Genomic DNA, 27706 nt, shown 5'->3' with positions numbered 1-27706 from the left:
CAAATGTCGGTTTATATTCGGGTCGGTGCCGATTTTGGGTACCCGACTCCTTATCGTGACATAAACTGTAGTAAGATTGGAAATTTTGTGGTCTCAGGACGAGCTCTGACACTCTGTTTGGGCATCAAATATGGATCTGGCGACTGGATCGACCGAAGCTTTTCCAAAATACGGCTTTTATGCAACTCATCCAATGAGTTTACAGTATCTGAAAGCACCGGGCTTCCATAATTTGCCAGTGAATCCACCTTTAGAAACTACGATCATTGACAAGACGGACAATATGGCGGCACAATACAGTGACGTTGGTGATTGGGGTCTATATCTTTGAAATTTATTAAACATCAATGAACACAATAATCCTAAAAACCTTGTCAGGAGTGAGATTTGAACCCACACCTCCATTTGGAGACCAGAAGACTCTCACAACTCCAGAAGAATGTACTATATATGTTAAGTCTGGCGCCTTGGACCACTCGGCCATCATGACCTGAAGTAAATGGTGTTTTGGGGAGTTTTTAACCTACAACCTGAATATCTTTGTAATCAATCAAATGTCATTGACCTTAACAAATAGACCAACCTGTAAGGAGTGGAATTAGAACCCACACCTCATTTTAGAGACCAGGAACACCCACAATCTGAGGAAGGAAACAGACCTTGAGTCTGGCACCTTCGACCACTCGGCCATCCGGACGCGTGTGCTCAATAAATTTGGGGTATCAAAACCTTCAAGTTATTTATCTTGGAATTGATTAAACATCAGTCAACCCACTAATCAAAAAATTGCCCCTTCTAATCTTGGGCCAGCCAACATTTGTTGTCAACATAAACCACTTTAAGTAACAGACAGTTGTGCTGGAGCAGCAGCAGTCCTGGCTGGAAATGACTTAAAATATTAATAATAAACCTACCCACCCCCTGTTTTTTCCCCACTGATTGGGAGTGCACAGGGCCCAGAATTTGCTTGACATGCCATGTTGCGCTCTCAGAATGAGGCAACAGGTTTCACTCCCCTGATGAATCACTCTCGTTGGGCTCAACATAGTCTAACTGCACAGGAGCACTATCACAGTATTTATTCCACTCAGTCCGCAGTTACCTAAACAACTCTTCCTTTACAGCTCAGTGGCACTGCCAGTGAAGTGTGCTTGGTTCGCTGCAAAAGGCCTTAGTCAGTTAAGAGGATAAGTCAGCCCGGGCTATGAAGTGGAGCTGTATGAATAACTCATTTTCCATCTGACTTCCATGATTCATGGAGCCAAATTCAGCACCTCTACCATCAACATTTCTGTCGGTGTTATTCATCGAGTGCCAGGATCTCACTAATCATGAGCTCACTTCACAAGAATGTTTTGGATTTTCTCATTTTCCATCATACCCACAGCCAGGGATTCCTAAAACAGAAACTGGTCCTATTATGTCCACTGGAAATAGAAGAATATAGCGCCTTTAGTCAGTCCTGTTTTCTTTTTTTTCTTTTTAGATTAAGTAAATATAATGACCATGAAAATGTATTCTTACGCTTACAAAATACCTTGTCTTAGCACATTAAAAACACATGAATGAATTTGAAATGAAACGAAACAGTCATTCTGGCATGTGACATATCTTTGTATTCCTGCTGTGCTAATGAGCTCGTTGGGCCATTCATGTGTGTGAAGTGATAATGTAAAACGTGTAAGAATGTGCGTTTCACAGTAATGAACCGAGCTGAAGAATATGTGTTAAACTCTAGTAATTATACAAAGTCAATACAATCACTCTCAGCAGCTCACAGACAAGTCTCTTCTTGTGTAATCACATTAAAAATACAGTATTTCACATTTGGGACATAACACTACCAACCTCTCTGGATGCTCAAATGGTCCCTACCAACTTTTAAGCAACGTTATTTGCATTATTGAGTTCATTTAGATTGTTTTACTGTTAGGTTTTGTCTTGTTTTTTTCCTAGTGTGACTTGTCCCTGTGATTGCCCATTGATTTCACCTGTTGTACCTGCTCCTAGTGAGTCCTCCTGTATTACCCAGCTGTTCCTCGTTGTCTCGTTACCCCTTGTCTGCATGTGTGTATATATAAGCACCCAGTTTCTTTTCACTCTTGTTGCGTCATCGTCAAAGTCTATATGTCAATGCCCATGTGCTCGTCAGTGTTCTCAAGTTTTCTCCGTCCAAGTCCTTGTGTTCGACGTAGGTTTTTGATATCAAGCCTTTTGTTGGTGACCTGAGTTTTGTTTGTTCCTGTGTTTTTTGGATCCCCACAATATTGGTTGATACTTTGTTTTTTTGTTAGCCTTAATTAAATCATTTTGCACTGCCAGTCTGCCTCCCTGCTTACTTTTCCCTGCATTTGTGTCCACACAACCTGTCTGCCCACGTTTTCCCTGACATTTACCATATATTTTAAGTAGGGTTGCAGCTATCGATTATTTTAGTAGTCGATTAATCGATGAACTAGTTAGTTCGAATAATCAAGTAATCGGATAAGGAACATGAAAAATTAAAACACCTGAGCTGAGCCTCAAATGGTATAAAAAAAATAATAAGGATCTATGTACAACAAAAGAACAATTGGCAAGCTTACATAGCAAAAGTCTGCTAGCTTAAATGCTATAAAACGCTAACTTTTTTTGTTTTTTTACAATGCTCTTAACAAATGTTTCAGACACATATTTCTAATATTCCTACAAAAATGGCTATATATACCTATAAACTAAATGACGAATGCATTAAAAAAACATTAGCTCAAATAAAAACTTGCTTATGTTGGTCTTAACATGGAGTAACTGGATTCAGCCATGTTAAACGAGGCAGACTGGAGGGCAGTGTATCCACCCAAATCAATAAAACTAAATACAAACACTTTCAAAATTAACCATTAGAACGCCACTTTAATTAAACGAATACTGGAAGTAGCAAAATTTAATTCGAATATTTTTTTCTAATCGAATACTCAAGTTACCGTATTTTTCGGACTATAAGTTGGCAGTTTTTTTCCTAGTTTGGCAGAGGGTGCGTTTTATACTCTGGAGCGACTTATCTGTGACTATTTACGGTCGGGTCGGGCCGACTTCTCCTCGCCAACTTTTTTTGAAATAAATATATATTCATATATTTATACTAAAATGATGTATGGTTTATGTTTCGTGTTTTTCGGGCTCAGGAAAGCAAATCAAGTTATTTGATTGGGCCGCGTTGGGCTGTAATACCCGCGGGTCGGTCGGGTCGGGCTGGATTTTTTAGGCCCGAGTTAACTTCTAGCGTCATGTAATGTTAGCATACCAAATACACCTATTCAGCCTGTTGTTCTCTATTGTATTTTACATTGCCTTTTAAGATGACATGCCTGTTCTTGGTGCTTGATTCTATCAAATAAATTTGTTTTGGTCTCGAGTTACACGTGTTGTGGGACTGAGAAAGGCGTGGGCCAGGTTGGTGGATATTCGAGCAGAGTGTTGAGACGTGCAGGGGAATGTTGATCTGTGGATATCTATGAATGAAGGTGAGTATTTTTAATTCATTCTGGAGGGTATCAGCAAAATATTGAACCCCCTACATGCGCAGCAGTTTCGTAGCTTTGTCGTTGCAACGACAGGCAGTCATCGCTCCAAGTTGGCAAGCTTTGTTTACATCGTATGCGTGTTGCACATTTATGCAGTGAGGTGATGTGTTCGTTTAGCATTTTGGGATGTGTTGTAAGTCCGATTGAGAGTAAAATGCTTAGTTGACACCACGTTTTGTGGCCAAATTGACCGCGTGTGTGTACAGCGTACTTCTGGGTTGTCCACCTTTTTGTTTATTGCACCATGCAATTCACTTGTGTGTTGTTGATTACTGTGGAGTCAGTTTGCATTGTTTTACATTGGCACTGATATGCTGTTAACCCGAAATTCGGAAGTTTTGATATTAGGCTTAATCTTTCAGTTAGCAGGGTTTAATTAGTCGGTGGAGTTAATTTCAACAAATTCAATGCAGTTTGTCAGTTATTTGTTAGTTTCAGAGCTCCAAAGTGGCTAAGCTAGCGCGAGTCAATGATGCTTATGTGAAAAATTCTGATAATCCCCTTTAAATTCAATTATCGGAAAGTCAATTACATGTGATGACATTTTTCTGTTGTAATTCTTATGTTGAGGCGGCAAAGGGAGAAAAATTGGTAAAAAGTAACAGATTACTTTTGAAGTACGGCTGTCAAAATTATCACGTTAACGGGCGGTAATTAATCACGTTAAAATATTTGACGCAATCAACGCACATGCCCCGCTCAAACAGATTAAAATGACAGCACAGTGTCATGTCCACTTGTTACTTGTGTTTTTTGTCGCCCTCTGCTGGCGCTTCTGTGCGACTGATTTTATGCGTTTACGCACTATGAGCATTGTTTAATTATTGACATCAACAATAGAGAGCTACTAGTATATGTTTTGATTGAAAATTTTACAAATTTTATCAAAACGAAAACATTAAGAGGGGTTTTAATATAAAATTGCTATAACTTGTATTAACATTTATCTTTTAAGAACTACAAGTCTTTCTATCCATGGATCGCTTTAACAGAATGTTAATGTTAATGCGATCTTGTTGATTTATTGTTATAATAAACAAATACAGTACTTATGTACAGTATGTTAAATGTATATATCCGTCTTGTGTCTTTCCATTCCAACAATAATTTACAGAAAAATATGGCATATTTTATAGATGGTTTGAATTGCGATTAATTACGATTAATTAATTTTTAAGCTGTGATTAACTCGATTAAAAATTTTAATCGTTTGACAGCCCTATTTTAAAGTAATTTAGTTACTTTGATAATGATGTAATCAGTAAAGTAACTAGATTACTTTTTTGAGGCGTAATCAGTAGTTAAATTACTTTTTCAAATAATCTGTGACAACACTGGCTGTTATATCGTCCCAACTAATGTTGAGACCAAACCTACGCCCTTGGTCTTGACGCATTACATTTACAAAAGTGAGTACTGTAAATAAAATTACAAAGTAAAAGATAGCCACAGTTATTTGGTGAAATAAAGTTGTGAATTTAAACTTTGACGATAAAGTGAGAAGTTCACATTCAATAAAATAAAATGTGTGCACAGGAAAATTAGCAATTTGAAGTGTAAGTAAGGCATTGTTTGTTATAAATAAATCAAAGGAGAATACAAAAAACTACTTTTCAAACTAAACAACTATTTCAGCATTTTGTACAAAGACTTCAAGGAACAAACCGGTCTTAAAAACAACAAAACACCTTAACATAGAGAATATAACCAAAATGGTTCCAGCTCTCGTAGCAAATTCACAAAACAACCTGTCATTGCCAACATAAGACCACAGATGAATTATGGGAGAAGAGGGGCAGACTGCATGGGTCTCCGTGTGCATTGTGCAAACTGAGTGCAGCACACACTGCAGAGGCAGTTCAACATGGCTTACAAGGTTTTATTAAGCTGTCTAATGCTGTAATGAATCATTTATCACAAATCAAGCCAATGACTTCCCAATTGAACATATCATCTGTATCAAAGTGGTATCCTAATAGCTTAATATTATATTAGTAAGGATGACGTATTATGTCGGATAAATGGCAGACTCCTGTCTAAGACATCAATACTGTCGTCGTCCATCCATTTTCAGTCGCAGTTGTTCTGATTAGGCGCTCTGGTGAGCTATAGCCTCTCTGAGCTGACTGTAGGCAAGTTTGGACTGGTCACCAATCAATCCCAGGACAGACAAACAACTATTCAACCTAACTTTCAATCATTGACTTCACCATCATTTGACAAGGCAGGTCCCACAAACATTGCGCTACGCCTTTCTGTTGGGGGCCGACCCAGGCAGGACATTTGGCTTTTACTGTGATAAACTCAAACACATGCTGCGTTCAAACGCCGGATTTAGGTGGAAAAAGGACGAACGTTTTACTGCATACAAGCAGGCAGGAGTGTCTCAAGAGTGATTTGGTCGATGATTCAAGGTAATTATTATATAAAATAGCCCCATGCATGCACTTTGAAACGTTGTGAAAAAAATGCATGGAAAAAATCAGCGTAACTTTAACTCAAAATATTTACGTAAAATGAATGAGAACTGCCTGTTTTTTTTCTTCTAACCAAGAATCTAGACTGTTCTATGTTCATATCTCTAGAAATTGCGGGATATACGCATTTATTTACAAGAATTTCCAACTTAAAAAGCTCTTTGTTTTGTGATGGCCTCCATGTTGGATTTACACAATAACGTAATTTTAGCTCAAAGTATTTACATAAAATGAATGATACTTCAGGATTTGTCATGCCTGAAGGGAAAATAAAATAAATAAATAAGATAAAATAACTGCCCGTTTTTTTGCTTTTAAACAAGAATCTAGACTGTTCCATGTTCATATCTATAGAAATTGCTGGATGTACGCATTTACAGTGCCTTGCAAAAGTATTCAGCCCCCTTGAATCTTGCAACCTTTCGCCACATTTCAGGCTTCAAACATAAAGATATGAAATTTAATTTTTTTGTCAAGAATCAACAACAAGTGGGACACAATCGTGAAGTGGAACAACATTTATTGGACAATTAAAACTTTTTTAACAAATAAAAAACTGAAAAGTGGGGCGTGCAATATTATTCGGCCCCTTTACTTTCAGTGCAGCAAACTCACTCCAGAAGTTCAGTGAGGATCTCGGAATGATCCAATGTTGTCCTAAATGACCGATGATGATAAATAGAATCCACCTGTGTGTAATCAAGTCTCCGTATAAATGCACCTGCTCTGTGATAGTCTCAGGGTTCTGTTTAAAGAGCAGAGAGCATTATGAAAACCAAGGAACACACCAGGCATGTCCGAGATACTGTTGTGGAGAAGTTTAAAGCCGGATTTGGATACAAAAAGATTTCCCAAGCTTTAAACATCTCAAGGAGCACTGTGCAAGCCATCATATTGAAATGGAAGGAGCATCAGACCACTGCAAATCTACCAAGACCCGGCCGTCCTTCCAAACTTTCTTCTCAAACAAGGAGAAAACTGATCAGAGATGCAGCCAAGAGGCCCATGATCACTCTGGATGAACTGCAGAGATCTACAGCTGAGGTGAGAGAGTCTGTCCATAGGACAACAATCAGTCGTACACTGCACAAATCTGGCCTTTATGGAAGAGTGGCAAGAAGAAAGCCATTTCTCAAAGATATCCATAAAAAGTCTCGTTTAAAGTTTGCCACAAGCCACCTGGGAGACACACCAAACATGTGGAAGAATGTGCTCTGGTCAGATGAAACCAAAATTGAACTTTTTGGCCACAATGCAAAACGATATGTTTGGCGTAAAAGCAACACAGCTCATCACCCTGAACACACCATCCCCACTGTCAAACATGGTGGTGGCAGCATCATGGTTTGGGCCTGCTTTTCTTCAGCAGGGACAGGGAAGATGGTTAAAATTGACGGGAAGACGGATGCAGCCAAATACAGGAACATTCTGGAAGAAAACCTGTTGGTATCTGCACAAGACCTGAGACTGGGACGGAGATTTATCTTCCAACAGGACAATGATCCAAAACATATAGCCAAATCTACAATGAAATGGTTCAAAAATAAACGTATCCAGGTGTTAGAATGGCCAAGTCAAAGTTCAGACCTGAATCCAATCGAGAATCTGTGGAAAGAGCTGAAGACTGCTGTTCACAAACACTCTCCATCCAACCTCACTGAGCTCGAGCTGTTTTGCAAGGAAGAATGGGCAAGAATGTCAGTCTCTCGATGTGCAAAACTGATAGAAACATACCCCAAGTGACTTGCAGCTGTAATTGGAGCAAAAGGTGGCGCTACAAAGTATTAACGCAAGGGGGCCGAATAATATTGCACGCCCCACTTTTCAGTTTTTTATTTGTTAAAAAAGTTTAAATTATCCAATAAATTTTGTTCCACTCCACAATTGTGTCCCACTTGTTGTTGATTCTTGACAAAAAATTAAAATTTTAAATCTTTATGTTTGAAGCCTGAAATGTGGCGAAAGGTTGCAAGGTTCAAGGGGGCCGAATACTTTTGCAAGGCACTGTATTTACAAGAATTTTTATTTAAAAAGCTAAGTAAGTAACTAAGTTTACATTCAAATGATCAGGTAATTTTTGGCCAAAAAGTAGTAATTCAGACATTTTTGCGTCCATACAAAAAAAAAAAAAAAAAAAATCGCCAGTTACGCGTTTTATTTTACATAACATTTCAATCTAAAAATGACGAGGGACAGATAGCTGGCAAGACGTGCTGAGGCAATAGTAACATCAGAATTCAACCTAAATATGTTGTGATTGTATATGGAAAAATGCAAATTTTGCTTTTGTTGAGTAAAATTAAGATAATTGTTCATGCTTTCCTCAAGTATTAAGTTTATGATCTGAAAATTGAGTGGGAAAAAAAAATTGCTGTTGAAAAAAAAAAATTAAGTTGCTATTTTGGGCAAAAACTACCGTAATATGCTAAATATTGCTATTGATCCTGAAAATATAGGTGATTATCTCTGCATTTGGTGATTTTTGTGCAGCTAGCGTAAAATGAGAGAATTGTATAGCCATTTTTAGTTTTGTTATACTTGTATAAAAAATAATTAATCAGGATTTTATTAGGGAGCAACTTTGAATATTTTTGATGTCACTGCTCATGTCCTTACTTATATATGCCTAAGGGAGGTGCCTGTTTTGGTTTTAGGTCGCTAGCGGCTTGGTTTTGAAAATATTTTAATTTAAAGTTTTTGAAAATAGGCCCCCTATGGATCGGCCCAGAGCACCGTGTCCTGTCAACTGATAGTGAAGTCTATGCTTTCAATGGGCAATTTGAACCACCTTGTCAACTGTGCTATCACATTGTAGTCATTGGGTATAGGACTAGACAGTCTTTCTAACTATACCCTTCTGAAACTTAATAATAATAAAACACGATCTATTACTCCTATCATAATCTAAATGCTTTGTAATTTATTAGACAAATTTACTAGACTCCCAGTTCCGGCCTCGCTGTGTGGAGTTTGCATGTTCTCACTATTCCTGCGTGGGTTTTCTCCAGGTACTCCGGTTTTCTCCCACATCCCAAAAACATGCATGGTAGGCCGATTGAGCACTCTAAATTGTCCGTAGGTGTTAGTGTGTGTGTGAATGGCTGTTTGTCTGCATGTGCTTTGTGACTAGCTGGCAACCAGTTTATGTACCCTGCCTCCTGCCTGTTTCTAGCTGGGACCCTTGGATAGGCTCCGGCACCCCCGTGACGATAAGCGGTTTAGAAGATGAAAAAATGAATAATTATTTACCAGACTTTTTTTTTTTTTTTTTAATTCCAGTTATTCTGTTATTCTGCTTTAATTTTGACCTAATTTTCTCCTTTTTTACTAACTACCACTAACTACACTTCTACTAACTACTCTTGTGCTTATCTCCATTGCTGATTTCAATTATTATTAGTAGTAGTAGTAGTTTTTGTTTTATTTTTATTCTATTTGTTATTAAATGCGATTTTTATGTATAATTTTATTTCCGATTTTGATTGTCTTGGTTTTTATGTTGTATTGATTTAAATGTGATTTTTATGATCTTCATGTGATGTAAAGCATTTTGAATTGCCTTGTGTTGAATTGTGCTATACAAATAAATTTGCCATGCCTTGCCTTGCCTTGCCTTACCACTGTTACGGTCCGTGAATGCGGAAAACAAGATTGGACCCAAGAGAGGACAATAACCGAGGGGAAGCGTTCAAAGGTTTATTAAATAAAAAACAAAACAAACACGATCGTGAAAAAGAGGTTATAAAAAGGGGCCGTGACAACTGGTTGACAGAGATCACTGAAACATAGACTTCACTATCAGTTGACGGGAAACGGGTCCGCTAATTATTTTTTATATAAGTATAACAAAACTTAGAATGGCTATAAAATTCTCAGATTTTATGCTAGATGCACAAAAATCATCCAATGCAGAGATAATCACCCTTTATTTTCAGGATCAATCGCAACATTTAACATATATAAGTTTTTGCCTGAAATATTGCCTTTTTTTTTTTTTTTTTTTTAATTTAATGCAATTTGAAAGTCAAGCTGTTTTCAACAGCTGATAAATAACTCATCATCATGAATCTTCTTAATTTTACTCCACAAAAGCAAATTTTGCCTTTTTCTATATACAATCAATACTTATTTAGGACGAATTCCGATGTCACTATTTCCTCAGTATGACTTTATCGGCTATCTGGCCCTCGTCGTTTTTAGATTCAAATGTTACATAAAATAAAACATGTAAAAGCCGATTTCTTTTTTTTGCATGGATGCAGAAATGTCAAAATTAATCGTTTTTTGCACAAAAAAACGGGCAGTTGGCCGAAAATTACCTGATTATTTGAATGTAAAGTTAAGCTATTGTGTATGGATATACAGTGCCCTCCATAATTAATGGCACCCCTGAAAAAGATGTGTTTTTTAGCTTCTAATAATTTTTTTCTTGAAATCTTAGTCTCATCTGACCAAAGCACACGGTCCCAGTTGAAGCCTGGGACCAGGTGTATTTTTGTGTGAGACCAAGATTGAGCTTTTTGGCAACAAACACCCTAAGTGGGTTTGGCGTGCCACGAAAGATGCGCATGCTGAAAAGCACCTCATACCCACTGTGAAGTATGGGGTGGGGCAGTGATGCTGTGGGGCTGTTTCACTTCCAAAGGCCCTGGGAACCTTGTTAGGGTGCATGGCATCATGAATGCTTTGAAATACCAGGACATTTTAAATCAAAATCTGTTGCCCTCTGCCCGAAAGCTGAAGATGGGTCGTCACTGGGTCTTTCAGCAAGACAATGACCCTAAACATATGGCCATATCTACACAGAAATGGTTCACCAGACACAAAATCAAGCTCCTCCCATGGCCAGCTCAGTCCCCAGACCTTGTTTTGGTTGGCAACAGGGGGTTGTACAAAGTATTAACACCAGGGGTGCTAATAATTGTGACACACATTATTTGATGTCAAATAATTTTTTCTTTATGTGGGATTTTCCCCCACTGAATGAATGCACTTGTATTGAAGATTGGATTTTTCTCTTTTTTTCAAACAAGGTCCCATATTATTTGAATTTTAAAAAATTATTAGAAGCTAAAAAACACATCTTTTTCAGGGGTGCCAATAATACTAGAGGGCACTGTAAAGTCAAACATGACGGCCATAACAAAACAAAGAGCTTTTTAAGTTGAAAATTCTTGTAAATAAATACGTAAATCCCAGAATTGTTATAGATATGAACGTTGGTAACAAGCAAAAAACTGTGCAGTTATCATTCATTTTACGTAAACATTTCAAGCTAAAGATACACCAATTTTTTCCATTCATTTTTTTCACGTTTCAAAGTGCATGCATTGTGCTATTTTATATAACAATTACTATGAATCCTCTATCAAATCTCTCTTGACACACTCCTGCCTGCTTGTATGCACTAAAACTTTTGTCCTGTTTTCACCTAAATCTGGCGTTAGAATACAGAGTGCATTTGAGTTTATCTCAGTGAAAGCTTTCACAACGCTCTGCCTGGCCCAGACCCCTACGGGAAGCCGTGGCGCAATGTCTGTAGGAGCTGCCTGGTCAACTGATAATGAAGTCTATGACTAGAACTAACTCAAGGGTAAACCAAGGTGACAAAGTAACACAAACACACTCAAATACCTGCACAAGGTAGAGGTTTCAAAACGAGGGCGGCAGACACACAAACCAAGGCAGGGGCGAAACTAACCAAATGTCAATAACAAACTTGAGAGTACAAAACATCCATTGGCGACCAGCAATGCAATATCTCGCCAACCCTTGCTTGGGTTGACTGCTTTTAAATATGCCTCTGATGAGAACTGGATGCACCTGCGTCTAGGGAACACCGCGCACACTTTAAAATAAGAACAATGACTAGCAGCCGAATGTGACAACCACAACACACACTCTGTGACTTGAGTAGGCAGTGAATGAGTTAAGCTCATGATAACTTTTGAATAGACCACTATCCCTGAAAGGGTTAAACCAACCAACCGATCGACCGACCAACTAACCAAGCTTCTGTATTTTTATTTTTATTTTTTTTTTTTTGGGGGGGGGGTGTATTACATCTATAATGGCGTACTGCACGCATGCTATTTTTAGACCGTGACGTCGCTTTGTATAGCGGAAGTAAAGCAGGAGTGGGACATTATAGACCCGCCCTCGCATAGAAACCACGTTAATTGTGCTACTCTTCTCCGGTAATCTTTCAAAAACGAACATGCCGATCACACATTGCTTTTTTGGAACTTGTAGAAATGACTTTAGACATTACGACATATGAAGGATGTTTTCTTCATACGTTTCCTGAAATTAAAAACTCGGAGGAAAAAATGTGTTGACTGAATCAACTTGCGCGGACTTTTAACGCCAGCTCGGCAGTAAACATTTATGCAGTAAACATTTTGTTGGGTTGGCATTGTCTTTCAGAGGACAAAGATGTTAGCCATTTTGATATTTTTAACTTATTTTTTTGTGTGACGTGCCGTGCTGCTTCTGTTTGACAATGAATGACCTGAAAAGAATTAAAATGGTATCTGACTGCCACTGTTACATTTTCTGTTGTAAAAAAAAACTTTAGTTTGGGGGAAGTGTAAATATGTAATAGAATTAAGATTTGTTAACAATGAAAAAAATTAAAAGTGGTCGTTGGCTGTCACTGAGTAGCATTTGCGATCGCTACACAAAACTAACTAAATTACCCCCAAGAACAGTCAGAGACGTAGGACAACCAGAGGATATAATATATAACAAAGACAGGGCTGGTGGTAAAGGATAGGTTGTTGAAACAGGAGAATGTCATTGTCAGTCGCGTAGATAAAAAAGCTAAAGCTACGCTAAGGTCGGCTCGTTTTTTTCCCCGTCTTTTTCAGCCTTCGACACTCAAGCTATCTCTTTAACTGAACATTTTTATGTTCTTCCACATCTTTGCCAGTGAATTGGCACCAGGGACATCATTTTCGGAGAGAATTGGTGAGTTTAGCTCTGTAAACATCACCTTCGTACACGATTTCCATTCATTTCTTATTAGGGACACACGGTGCCGTGTCCCCCCCTTAGCAACAGTAGCTAATGTCATGAATATTAATGAGCGGAAGTTACGTGTTGCTTGCGGTACGCCATTTTGACATCCTCCTACACCCAGAGTTGGGTGGAGTAGCCAAGAATTTTACTCAAGTAAGAGTAGCGTTACTTCAAACTAATATTACTCAAGTAAGAGTAGTCCTCCAACAAATTGTACTCAAGGAAAAGTAAAAAAAGTATTTGGTGAAAAGAATACTCAAGTAATGAGTAACACTGTGAGTAATTGCTTACATTTTTTTTATTTTTTTTAACAATATTTTTTTCTCAGCTTCAGCTAAGTTATCCATATGAATTGTTGTTATAATGATATAATGATACTGTACAATAACCCATTACATAACAACATTAAGCACCCCCCCCCCCCAAAAAAAAATCAATGAATTCCAGTGAGAGAAAAAAAAGTATTCGTCCAAAGAGCATGAGTGTCCTCTAGTGGAGAAAATTGTTCCTAGTGTAAATGGTGATTGGTTCCTTCACAGTTACAATATTTTTCAGACTATAAGTCACAGTTTTTTTCATAGTTTGGCTGGGGGTACGACTTATACTCAGGAGCGACTTATGTGTGAAATTATTAACACATTATGATCATTTCACATGTTATTTTGGTGTTTTGGAGGGACACTGATGGTTTGGTAAACTTGTTAGCATGTTGTTTATGCAATAGTTATCTGAATAACTCTTAATAGTTATGGCCACGTTCGCGTTCTGCCTTTGGTGATGTGTGTTCAATTGTATTATTGACTTTTTTATATTGAAATGCATTTAGTTTGTGGCACTTTGACGCCCAAGTGGGGGCGCACTCGCACTTGTTTACGCGAAGAAGAGCGCTCACACGCCAGAAGAAGACAGACAGCTACGCAGCGTCTGAGCGAGTGGGCGAGAGATAGAGAGCGAGAGAAAGAGAGAGAGAGAGAGAGAAACATGGCTGCGAACCTATGTTCATTGTTTATGCTTATAAAATATCTCTACGGAGGCAACGCCTATGTGTATCATCTTTTCTCTTGTCGTTGTGTGTTTTCCACCCGTGATCGGACACTTAGAGCCAGTTGTGTGGTTGTTTGAACGATGTGCTAATGCTAGCGAACGCATACTAACCGTTTGTGTCATTGCTGTAATAGCAGCTAGTTATCATTTATTTACGTTGATGCGAACTAGTTTGGTATCGAGGGCGAAATGGATTTGTATTATTTCTATTTTTAGTTTCACTCTTCAAATGATGGTGTCATAACAAAGGCCAAAATAAAGTCAGCAAGTTATATGGACGTCCAGCATCGTCATTTGGGAGTTTAGCTCGCTGTATAGCCAGGACCGAGCCGTAGCGTCCTGGTGAGGACAGTATATTCGCATTTCTTTGTGAATACATCATGTAACATTATCATACTGTACACTTATTCAGCATGTTGTTCTCTATTGTATTTTTATATTAAATTGCCTTTCAAGATGACATATCTGTTCTATGTGTTGGATTTTATCATGTAAATTTCCCCCAAAAATGCGACATATATGTTTTTTTCCTCTTCGTTGGGCATTTTATGGCTGGTGCGACTTATACTTAGGTGCGAATTATAGTCCGAAAAATACGGTACTATTATGAAATGAGAAGGATCATATATCCGGTTTTCCGAAGTCAATCGGTACCAACTAAAAACCAGGAGTCATGTTGAGGGCAGCGCTCTATGTCAAATACTTCATTTTTTACAGTGCTTTAAAGATGCCACGTGGTTAAACAGGCTGGCATGATATGATGTGTAGCCCAAAGAAGCGGAGTAAGAGTAGCGATTGTTCTTCACAAATCCACTCAAGTAAAAGTAAAAAGTATGGCTTAGTAAAACTATTCTTCGGAGCACATTTATCTCATAAAGTTACTCAAGTAGAAGTAACAGAGTACATGTAACACGTTACTACCCACCTCTGTCTACACTTGCTTTGCTGACCAAAATACGTTAAAAAAATAGAAATAGAAAAAAAAAACGGTAACTTCCTGCAGTTGGAACGAATGCTGGCATTAGGAATAATTCCCATTGATGTAAACGGCAATATTTACACCGTTCACAGAGAGTAGTAAAAGGAGAGTTTTGCTGGTACAAATAGAACTAAAAATAATGGACAGATTTTAAGCAAGTGTAAAATAAATAAACATCACGTATTGGAGCCTGTAGTGTGAGCAGTAGAATTGATACTAGAGCAAGGCCTCCTGCGCAACAGGAGGACCTTAATTAGGCTATGGGTAAACACTACTTTGTTTATGTCAACAAAAGCTGATTAGACCTTTTGACTGCGGCTAGCCTTTAATGCAAAGTTACTTACTCGTGTTGACTAGTCATCCAAGGTTTAATGGGGGATTTAGAAGGATTTGGACTTGATAATGGGATCTAATGCCCATAATGCCATTAAATTGCATCCCTCGACAGGTTGCTGTTGTGTATTTTTTCTTCACAAATAAACAAAAACAATTAACTTAACAAAACAACAAAAAAAGTACACATATTATGGCCATGCGCCAGTGTTTCTAAATTATTTTCTGTTAGGCACCCCCTGGATGACGTAAACGTTTCGCCCCCCCAACTCTCTGCCGCCACTGTAAATTGTGTCATTTGTCTATAAAAGTATTATTATTATAAGAACATCTTTGCATAGCATTATGTCCTTTTTAGTATTAAAGAAAAAAGCAATATAGATCAACTTCCAATAAAGTATCACTTTATTAACATTGTTTTGTTTGTAACAGAAAAGATTTAAAGTGCATCAATTTGGATTTAAAACAAAAAAAGTCACATCCAAACTGTAAAAAATACACTCAAAGTACATTTTTTGACCATTTGACACTGAAAAATAAAATATAATAAAATCAATAAGTAACAATGAATTCAAATTGATTAGCAAAATTAACTCATTAGGACAATATGCCAGAAAATTTGACCAAAAAATCAATAATTAATATAACAAAAACAGGTGTCATTGGGCAGAGGGACAGTTTTTATTTTCGCTGTAGGCAGAATCAGCTCCTTTGCTGTGGTGTGGGGTTATTTTGCACTGAGTAATTTGTATGCCCCCTTATATAATGCTAAAATAGTGCTCGCATGTTTAAGGCCAAATTATATCGGACGCCTGTGCGGTACGGAGCTGCCAAGATATAGCGGCGGAGCCAATCCTTTTTCATTTTCTCATATTGTTCAAATTATACCGGCCGCATATCCACTACGAATTGACTATGGAACATCTCCGACGTGCCGGAGCCTGCCGGAAGGTTTGGGCCAGGGGTCGGGAACCTATGGCTCACGAGCCATATCTGGCTCTTTTGACGGTCACATCTGGCTCACAGAGAAATCTTTCATTACAAAAAAGCTTCGTTATACTCCCTTGCGCATTGCAGAAAACAGCGACGATCCCCGGCGACTAGAAAGCCGGTTCGCAGTTATTTTAGTAGGAAAGTGGCAAACATACATGTCGTTGCGTCTATCTATCTATTTATCTATCAATCGCATTGGCAACGCAGATGAGGCAGACACTGATCGAGTGGGGTCGCCGTATTTTGCTGTCAAAAAGAGCGGCCGATATGGGCATGTGCGTGGTAATTTTTCCACGGTTTTAGTTTCGTTTTCCCTGCTAATTTTAGAAACCCTTTCGAGAAGATGGCAAAAAGAAAAAAAGACGAGGAATATCGTACTTTTCAGCAGGGATGGACAGAGGAATTTGCCTTTGCGGAGAGAACAGGTTCTGCAGTGTGTCTAATATGCAATGATAAAATCGCATCTATGAAAAGGTCAAATATAAAGCGGCACTTCGACACCCGCCATAATACATTTGCATCGAAATATCCGGCGGGGGAACAACAGGAAGAAAGCATGTCAAAAGCTTCTTATAAGAGTGCAAGCTAGTCAGTAGCAACTCCGTGTTTGGACCAAACAAGGTGACTGGAATTTGGCTAGCTTTGCTGGCGCTTTAGCAATTGTGAGAAACGGGAATCCATTCACAGATGGGGAGTACGCCAAAGCATTCATGCTTGATGTTGCCATTGAACTTTTAGACGACTTTTCGGATAAAGACAAGATTATTAAACGGATAAAAGACATGCCCCTGTCAGCAAGAACTGTTCACGATCGTACCATCATGATGTCAAATCAAATTGAGGTAACACGAGTGAAGGACAAATTCGGCTCCATTTTTTTCACTCTCTTTGGATGAGTCAACGGACGTAAGCAATTTATTTACAGTTCAGCGTGATCGCAAGGTATGTTGTCGGCAGGGGTCGCGTTAACCGAATATTTTCCGTCGTTGACCGGTTTTTTGAAGTCCGTCCGTTATTTTGACAGGTTGCAATTCACACCCCAGACCACAGGGTGGCGAGTGAGCATGTTAATTAGCTATTGTCTCTCTTAATGCATGACGTCGTTGGCTATTCTGTCAGAATATTGTAGCATCACCGGCGTCTGGCGGCGGTGTAGGTTCACTTACACCTGTAGGGCCCCGCGAGTGGATAGTGAGGGGAATAGGATAGTGCTCCTACACCGGCACCGTGATTGACACATCAACGCGAGGTTCTTATTGGTGCACCCGGTGTGCCAGCGCGTCATCCAATTGGTGGACTAGATTGCCGCCTGTGTATAGACCCCAATCACATGACGTCACAACTCCGCCCCCCTGACTGGAGCCGCCATATTGTGTGTCAGCTCGTCGTGTTTACACATTACCGCTACGTACATGCCTCCTATTACGGCGTGGTTTTCTGCTCGTTAACATTAATAATCAAAATGGTGAAGGCGTGTGTGGCGGTTGGTTGCAGTAACAGAGAAGATAGACGGAGAGACTTGAAGTTCTACCGTATTCTAAGAGACCCGAAGAGGAGAGCGATATGGACTGCTGTAATTCGACAAGAAATCTGGGCACCAAACGATCACCACAGACTATGTAGTAGTCATTTATATCTGGTAAGATGCATTTAATATATATTTAGAAGATTTTGGGCTGACAACCGCAATTAACATCATTGTGTGACGTTGGTGATTGGGGTCTATATAGTTGCCTCTTTTTCTTTGGGGGCGGAGTTGTTGTTTTGTTGGTGTTGGTGGTAAGCAGAGTAAAAAGAGGGAGAAAAATATCACGACTTCTGTGTCTCATTTTTCGCCGCCAAGAAAGCGTCACAATATTAATTAAAAATGAATGAAAACTAAATACTATTGCATATGTCATCATCATCATTTTAAAAATTTAAGTGACGGGTAAAAATAGATTATGACCGGATTTTTATGACCCTGTCAGTCAAAATGACAGACAACGAAAATGTCTAGCGCAACCTCTGGTTGTCGGTGACACACTACATGAGGAAAGTCTGGCAGTTTTGGCTATGCAAGGGACAACAAGAGGGGAGGATTTATTCAAGTCTTTCATTGAGTTTGCTAAAGAAAAAAATCTACCAACGGACAAACTTGTTTCAGTGTGCACAGATGGTGCTCCGTGTATGGTTGGGAAAAAAAAGGATTTGTGTCGCTTCTTCGTGAACATGAAAAGAGACGTATCCTAAGTTTCTCAATGCCTGCAAGACGCTTAACCTCATCAAGTATCAACCAGACTACAAAGCCATCAGCAACACCATGCAGCACCAGAAGTCGCATTAATGGTAAGAAATACTCATCATTGATTAACAACAGCATAACAATGTTATTAAAAATAATTCAGAGACTTATTGTAATTTAAAAATGTTGAAATGACATAAAATGCACACATTACTCGTATTTTTAGTTTTAAACATATTGTATGGCTCTCACGGAATTACATTTTAAAAAATGGTGTTTATGGCTCTCTCAGCCAAAAAGGTTCCCGACCCCTGGTTTGGGCTATTTTCTATTTTTGCCGGAGATGCATTTGTCAAAATGGGCGGAGCCAGGCCTGCAGCCCACAGGCCAGGTTCTTAGTCATGGTTTAAACATCAGTGAACATGGACGATGAACGATTCATTATGGAGGTGGAAAGTCACAAAGTTTAACTCATTCACTCCCAGCCATTTTCACCGGTGCAACCCCCTTAGCTCCCGGCCGTTTTACTGGATTTTGACTGATTTTGCAAGGCCCACAGAAACTTCTATTCTATTGCTAAATAAACATGGAACCCACCAAAAGAAAGATTAGACTCTCTTCTTTCAGCAGGAAAAAACAGGTTAGTTCATATCGTTTTCCATTCTTTAGAAATCAGCATTAGAAAATAGCTTAGTTGGGCAATTTTCCAATTTCTGATGAAAAAAACAGAGAAATTGAGCTTTTTGTAAAAGCATACATTTCAAACATAACTTTGACTTTAACTCAGCTATTTTTTGCTTTTATGACATCCCAAACATATGAATTATGTTTTCCTTCTATAAAATAACATAAACAACAAGATAAATAGAGCTTTTGATAGCAAAGTAACAAATTTGCACATGGCTGGACTGTTAGGCTGGGAGATGGTGCTGTTGCGGCCGCCGCGGCTGTCTCGGCGGACGGGGTGGGCTTTTCCATCGTCACTGCCTGTAGTGTCTCATCAAGATGGATTTTTTTTAGTCTTTCTTTTGTGGTGACCACTGGCTTGTGGCAGAGTTCGCCTGGGAAACTTGTGTGGGGCATGTTGTGTTCCTGAAGGGGAACTGGTTTGGTCGTATGCGTTTCCGGCTGAGTCGCGGGACACTGTAGGGTGCGGGGGACGTGAGCGGAGGAGCACGGCGGTGCGGGCTCTGCTCAGCGAGCAGCACGGACTCAACGGCATCGTCCGCTGCACTGGTGGTCCCGGTCGTTCTCCCGGTCGTCCTGCTCGGACTTCCCGCGCCTGGCGTCCCGGACGTCCATTTGGTCATCTTCCACCGGCGCCTCGGCCGTGCGTCCCGGCTGTTCGTTCCATTGAATCGGGTTTCGGGTCTTACCAAATGCGTTACTGCCTTCCGGTGGCCAGTTTTATTGCTTTAAAATGGATTTTCAGCATTGTGCTTTGGAGTTAAGTTGCATCAGAACCTAGAGATGTCTCTTGTGAAAAAAAACGTAAAAGACGTATAAGTACGTCTTTGGGACACTGAAAGAATTAAAATAGAACGTATTTATACGTTTTTGGGAGCAAATAAGTTAAAAATGAATCTACATGGAACGCCATAGCAGACGCTATGAGGATGGACGGTGAGTTATGCAAGTTATGTAATTTAAAACAGTAATTAAATAGTAGAGAACGGGTTGTTAACATGAAAAAAAAAAATCAAGCGGCTTATCGATGTGATTGCGGTCTAATGTCTTAAGTGACATCTTAATTGATATGGCTTCCTGCTGTCCGCTGCAAACTTTTTTAGACAAAGTAAACAGACTGGTCTTTCCTCGTCTCCCACTGCATTAAAAGTCAAAGCCAAACGCCACATATGCTTAGTCATAACCTAACCTAACCCTAACCCTAAGGAGCCTAACCCTCCTCTTAGCTCTTCATATCTCCAGTACTCTTTGCTATGTGCGCTTGTTTGGTTCAAAAATACTGTGCACACTCTGAAATTGAGAGCACTGCCACCCACTGACTGGATGTGCAATTACACTTTATTAATAAATTACACTTTATTCTACTTTATTCAGACATTACTTCATGCTATTAAATGTTAGAGCCTCTGCCCCTCCTTCCTAAGACCTGACCTACCTTGGGCAGGTTGGCATGTTTTTATCCGATTACAGATTAGGATGGATGGAGCGGCCACATGTGTGGGCAATAACAATCAGCCATCTTAAAAAGCCAATGGACCCCACTACCTGGTCGCTCGATCGACTCGTCCGTTTCTTCCGTCAGTTGCATCTTGAGTTTTTTTTTTTTTTTTTTTTTGATAATACGATCTGATTTCCGGTTAATGACTTGTTTTTGCTCTCGCCCCAGGACCTGTTCTATGCGCGCCACTTGTCGGATTATACGCCTGCCTCCTTCCGAGCTTCATCGTCTCACGCCGGCTCAACTATCCCGAGCAGAAAGATCCACATCCGCCCTCTGCCTTGACTCTCGCCCTAGTCACGTTGCTCTCGTGTGATTGCTAAGAAAATATTACTCATCACAACCCCTGTTTGTCTGGTCTAGGATCCCATTCTTCTCACGCACCCTAGTAATTAAATGCCGCGAAATTAAACAGTAAGTGACCCAGTATCAACAGGAAGTGATATGTAAATACCCCAAAATTAACAGATGTGACCCACGAGAGAAATGCATCCCCTTGTAATTTCTCTAGGAATTGCATTTTCTATTACCGTATATTGTTATAATTAAAAAATAATTGCCACATGGACCTCCAGATGTACGTTATCAAGACTATATATGTTTCTTTTACATAAAATTTAGATTGGAAAAAAAATACTGTCTGATTATTGTGTTATTGAAGGAGAAAACAATAAATTAATTTAATATATATAAAAAGGGGTGAAGAATAAATGAATAGAAAGAGTGTTCTGCATTGATGGTTTTTGTCAAGCATTCACTAACTGATAGGGAACAATTTAAAATGTTTGGTCTTACCCTTAGATGCCCGTTGTCACTAATTTGCCTCATACTGTACATACAAATTAAAAATATTCTTATTTTTCTTATTATGTAATTTAATCAACCTTGTCAACTTTATTTAGCATATGCTTCATTCAAATAAAAAAACACAAGTATACGATTTTGGGATCTTAATTTTTATAAATTTTGGCATCAAGGGTTTTAGTTTGGGTTTAAATTGTATGAGCACCAAATTAAAATGAAATAAAAAGCAGAGTGTTGTTTGTCCATTTTGTTTTTAAGTCACCTGCTGGCTCACAAAAGATAACTGGGGGATGATTGAATGCCACCCCTATCATTAATTGTTGGCAGACAATGCAAATTATTTGCCTAAATATGCACAACTGTACAGATTCTCACAAAATGTTGAATGGGTTGTTCATTACCCTTGAATGTAACTTCAGACCCTACTACCTTGTTGTTAATGTATTTGATTTTGTTGTTGTTGTTGTTGTGGCTTTCATCTTATCCAATCAAGGGTTGTCACAGTGAGTTATATGCATCATTTGTTTGGCAGTATTTACCCCGAATCACCTCCCCGACATATATTTCATCCTTGCTTGGGATAGGCAGTGCATGGCTGGACAGGAATCAGACCCGCAGTTTCCCCCAAAAATGCAGCAGCATATTCCTGTCACTACATAATTGATGTAAACATAAAAATAGCCCCTGTCTGTCATAAATGGCCCTTAAATAAGTCCTCACTTTTCTCCCACAACAAAGTTTCTGTGAAGTAACTTGTGACTATATATCTGTATTTGTGAAACATCATTAACTCATTTGCTCCCAAAAAGGTATGAACACGTATTCATGTCTTTTACGTTTTTTTTTTTTCCAAGAAACATCTCTGGGTTCTGATTCAATTTAGCTCCAAAGCACAAAGCTGAAAATCCATTTTAAAGCAATAAAACTGGCCACTGGAGGCCAGTAGCGCATTTGGTAAGACCCGCAACCCAATTCAACGGCAACGAACGTCCGTGCCGCATGGCTAGGGCGCTGGCGGAAGACGACCGAATGGAGAACAACCTAGAGGACGCCCGGGATGCCAGGCGCTGGACGACCGAGCAGAACGACCGGGACCACCAGTGCAGCGGACGATGCCATTGAGTCCGTGCTGCTCGCCGAGCAGACCCCGCAAAGACTAAAAAAAAATCCATCTTTATGAGACAGGCTGCGATGAGGGAAAAGTTTACTTGGCTGTCGAGTCGGCCGACAGTGTCATCTCTCAGTTAGTTATGCGTAAATAAATTGTTACTTTGTTATCAAAAGCTCTATTTGTCTTGTTGTTTGTTATTTTGTAAAAGGAAAACATTATTCAGATGTTTGGGATGTAACTAAAGCAAAAAAATAGCTGTGTTAAAGTCAAAGTTATGTTTGAAATGTAGGCTTTCACAAAAAGCTCAATTTCTCAGTTTTTTCATCAGAAATCGGAAAATTGCTCAGACTAATCTATTTTCTAATGCTGATTTCTAAAGAATGGAAAAATATATGAACTTACTATTTTTCCTGCTGAAAAAAGAGAGTAATCTTTCTTTTGGTGGGTTCCATGTTTACATAGCAACAGAACAGAATTTTCTGTGGGCCTTGCAAAACCAGTCAAAATCCAGTTAAACGGCCGGGAGCGAAGGGGGTTGCACCGGTGAAAATGGCTGGGAGTGAATGAGTTAAAAATAATAAATTAAGCCTGCATAAAATACAAAAAAATGAAAAATAAAATGTCACATATGTAGCTAGGTCGTCAAGGGAGAAGAAGGGGAAAATGCTAATTTTAAGAGTGCTTAACTCATTGGCATCCCTCCCAGTCAAAATAGGTTGGAGGTCTAGCACCATCCAAGTCACTGAAAAATGATACATCAATGCCAGTCCTCCCAGTCTAAAATAATTTGACATCTATCATTTTCGATGGTAGGCAAGTAGTTAGAGTGATATTTAGGAATCATTTTACTTCTCTTAGATTTAATTTGAAGTCAGGATTTTGTAGTTTGTGAATCGACTATTTGAAATTTCATGGAAGGAGGACAACATGTTCTGTATTTCTGGAAAGGCCTTTTGTCCCTACATAACATTGGGCAGGCAACAATTTGAATATTTAAATATATATTGTTTTAAGTCAGACAGCTTTTTAAAAATAATTGTGGGTGAACAATCCAAAACTCATCTGAATTTTTCAGCTTATTACTTTTGTTAAAACATACATACATTTTGCCATATATCCTTTGTAAAAACACATTGAAAAAAAACATTGCAAGCATGCCTGTTTGTATATCAATGTATGATGTTTTACATTTTTATTTCTTAAAGAACGAGCGTGTGTGTTTTTTGAGAAAAAAAAATCAAATAGGTAAAAACTTCACGTGACATAAAATTAAGATCAGTTTGGATTCAGCACCCAAATATTGCTTTATGCTTGTTCTCCAGTGAAATCAGATGTTTGTATATGTAGTCCATATAACGCAATTTTGAAGATAAACCATTAAGTCATTTTATATACTGCAGAGTTTTTCGATGATACGTATATGTTTTAAACAGTGTAGAACAATGGTTCTTAGCCTTGTTAAAGGCACCGAACCCCTCAAGTTTCACAGGTGCATTCACCGAACCCTTCGGAATTTCATAATAAATCCTTTTTTTTTTTTTTTTTAATAATCAAGCAAGCTAACATAAGTAAATTCCTGGTCAAATAATTTTGCCTTTTGCTGTTGATTTTCAGGCTGGAAAATTAAACTCATTTAAGTTCATGCTGTTCCTTTTTTTGTTTTCAAGTCTACATTTTCATTTTATTGTCGCATCCTTGCATCACATACTATTTTCATGGCGCAAAATGAATCAAATGTTTTTTTTTCTAATTATCAGTTCACGTTGTCTGTAGATTTGTTATACTTCCTCATACAACGTGCCAGTCAACCTTCTACTGAGCAAACCGATTTATCCTCCCCTTGGATCACAGGTGTCAAACCGATTCCAGAAAAGGCCTAGTGGGTGCAGGTTTGCTTTCCAACCAGTGAAGAGGACACCTTTTCACCAATTACATCTTTTACATGTGTAATCAGTTAAACTTTGTCAGGTGCTGCTTGTTTCAGCAGGAAGTTCATTGGTTAAACTCTCTGTGCGTTATCGGTTGGAACAAAATCCAGCACCCACTAGGCCCTTTCTGGAATCGGTTTGACACCTGTGCATTAGATAGAGGGCTACCAGTTGAAAGAAATGGAATAAAGCTGTAAAGTGAGGGCAAACCAGTACAAAACCTGGTCTAAACTTGGTCCACTTTGCCGTTTTAGTCAGCGTACAAAACAGGGCTCTGCATTTCTTAACCTTCACCGAACCCCTGGGGTTCGATCGAACCCCAGTTAAGAACCACTGCCGTAGAATAAATACCTTGTAGTGATAAACAAACCTGTTGCCCCCCCCCATCAGTGTTGTTAATAACGGCGTTAGAATATAATGGCGTTACTAACGGCGTTATTTTTTTCAGTAGTGAATAATCTAATTAATTAATTTTCTCATCCTGGCAACGCCGTTACCATTACTGAGGCGGGAAAGGCGTGCGTTACTATGCGTTACTATGTTGGTTGAATGACGCGAGAAAAGTCTGAGAGAGACGGACTCATGGAGATGAGAGAGCAGAGCAGGAGTGGTTGCAAACGCGATGCTAGGTGGCTCCAATAATACCTGACTGTAGCCGATAGCCTACAAACTACGGCCACATGATGCTACGGTAGATATCACATAATATAGAACTAGATGCAAATGACTGACACGGCGGCATTAGCAACATGTATAAAGAACAGATGCGTTCGTTAACAGCCGCCATCTTAAAGCAGTAGACCTCTAAGAAAGGCTCTGTTGTAGAGAATCTTCCTAGCGAACCTAAGAGTTTTTTTTAAATTCTAAAATGCTCCTAAATCGGCAAAATCTTGACTTAAATCTATCTTTAAATGATGAAACAGTTTTAAAACTTACAAATGCCGAAAGTCGACAGAAGGGAACTAATGCAATAACGGGAGCTATTTTAACAACTTTAACAGTTAATTCACAACATTAAATGACTTCCACACATAGCAAAGGTTACTATACTAGGTAGTTATCGCAATATCCGCAATACCCCTGTGTCTAGTTAAGTTTAGGGTAAAGAATTGGGCTAGGGCCAATTGTCCCAAAAACCCTTTAAACTTCACATTGTGTGATTTTTTTTATTTATTTTTTTTAAATTAACTTTTTTAAATCATCACCAGTTACTTTGCAAGTAACTAATAACTCTTACATTCAGGTAACTGAGTTACTAATGCAGTTACTTTTTGGGAGAAGTAATCTGTAACTGTAATTAATTACTTTTTTAAAGTAAGATTAACAACACTGCCCCCCACACCATGTTAATAGTAGCTATAGGACAGTATCAGTAATTTCAAAATGAACAATCACATTACTGGGAACTCAGGGGCTACATAAACAACAATAAAACAAATGGGATTCATGAAAAGCTTAATCAGATCACAAAGCCCCACGAGTATGGAGAGTGACAACATCAAGATCCCAGCACAGCGCCTACAATGAACTAACGCTGAAAATCACATTGCACAGAACAGAACCGAAGCCGTTACGTCACTCACAGACGCTGACGTCATTGTGTTAGTTAATAATCCGCAGCTCGATGCGGCTGAGCAGCATCATCTCCCCGAGGATGCACACAAAAATGCTGGACCACCCAGCGCCGTGCATCCTCCTCCCCGAGACCCCTGCGAGCTCTCCTCCGCCTCGTGCGAGCGGAGGACCGCAGTGTGGAGCGTGGATGCTGCTGCTGCTGCTGCCATAACCAAGCACAGCTTCACCCATCACGGCCACACGCACACCACTCAGTGACTCACAGTCCATCCATGCACTCCATGTCCACAACTCACCTCTCGGATGGATATTCACTCGTTGTTTAATCCATGATTTTAACGCTGCCTCTCGATCACGTTTCTCCTGGCAATCGGGCGAAAGAAATAATCGGGATTGGGAGGCCGCCCTGCCCGCTATTTCCTATCGCGAGGCCAGCGATGCACCCACGGAGCCCATAGACACCACGGAGTAGGATCGGCCGGGTCCAAAAGTGAGAAGCATTCACACGCAGGTGGCGAAGCGACAAACGGCCTCTTCCTCTACGCTATAAAAGGTGAGCGAAGGGGCGCTTCTGTGGTGTTTTCGATGGTCCTCCGGCACAACACAAGAGCGCTCGCGTAATTTCCCCCCCAAACACACGCACGCGTGCACATGCACACACACGCGCAGAGCGGCACGGCTCCGTGTCATTTAAAGAGATAGGATGGGGCAGCTGTGCCCAGAGCTTCTTTCTCCCTCTCCTGCGTCTTATGTAACCCGAGCAGCAGCTTCTGGTGATGGCTACACTGACTATATGAAACACAGGTAACGGCTCGCGTGCACACCACGTGACTACGATCAGAAGATGTGGGTAGAAGCTGTGTGGGGGTAAGGAGTTGTTATGCGTCTGATGTGGGCTCCAGAACTGACGTTTATATCAGATGAAATTCCATTAACGATTTCAGGGACAGTGGTCACTACCAGTGTTGGGAATAACGCCGTTATAAATAACGCCGTTACATAACGGCGTTATTTTTTCAGTAACGGGGTAATCTAACATTCTTTTTCCGCCGTTACCGTTACTGACGGTCGAAAGCGGTGCATTACTTACTTTGAATAAATTGAAGAAACTACCAGCCGAAGCGAGTCTACTCTGCTGTTTATTTGTCATCTAAGACTTGGGGTGCGTTCAGGTTCATGGCAATGAAAATAGTAAACACACATAGCCGACTTCTGCAAGAACAATGGAGTTGCCGTTTGATACGGTCATATTGTGCAGGTCCTGCACCCATCCGTTGCAAAACTGTTCGTAGCTTTGTAGCGATTTGTAAATTCAGAATAGCTGATGAGTTTAGTAACATACACCAAACAATAAATACAGCAGAATGTCCTTTTCACGTAATTGTGGAAGCCCGTCGACATCTTTACTCCATTTGTCTTCGGCTTGCTCGTAAGGTCAACGTTGTTCACATCCTTAAGTTTGATCACATA

At 39.5% G+C, this 27706-nt stretch overlaps 1 protein-coding gene across 1 annotated transcript in view; it reads right to left on the bottom strand.

Annotated features, from left to right (window-relative positions):
- Positions 1-27033, bottom strand: part of fbxl16 (F-box and leucine-rich repeat protein 16) — a 78916-nt gene extending 51883 nt beyond the window's left edge. The window contains exon 1 of the mRNA XM_057860899.1: positions 26533-27033. The gene's annotated coding sequence lies outside the window, so the exon portion shown is untranslated. The remainder of the gene's footprint in view (positions 1-26532) is intronic.
- Between the last annotated feature and the right edge of the window lie 673 nt (positions 27034-27706).

Source organism: Corythoichthys intestinalis, chromosome 16 (genome assembly GCF_030265065.1).
Source record: "Corythoichthys intestinalis isolate RoL2023-P3 chromosome 16, ASM3026506v1, whole genome shotgun sequence".
Lineage (NCBI taxonomy): Eukaryota > Metazoa > Chordata > Actinopteri > Syngnathiformes > Syngnathidae > Corythoichthys > Corythoichthys intestinalis.
The sequence above is the reverse complement of the archived record's forward strand: the minus strand, read 5'-3'. Positions and strand labels throughout refer to the sequence as shown.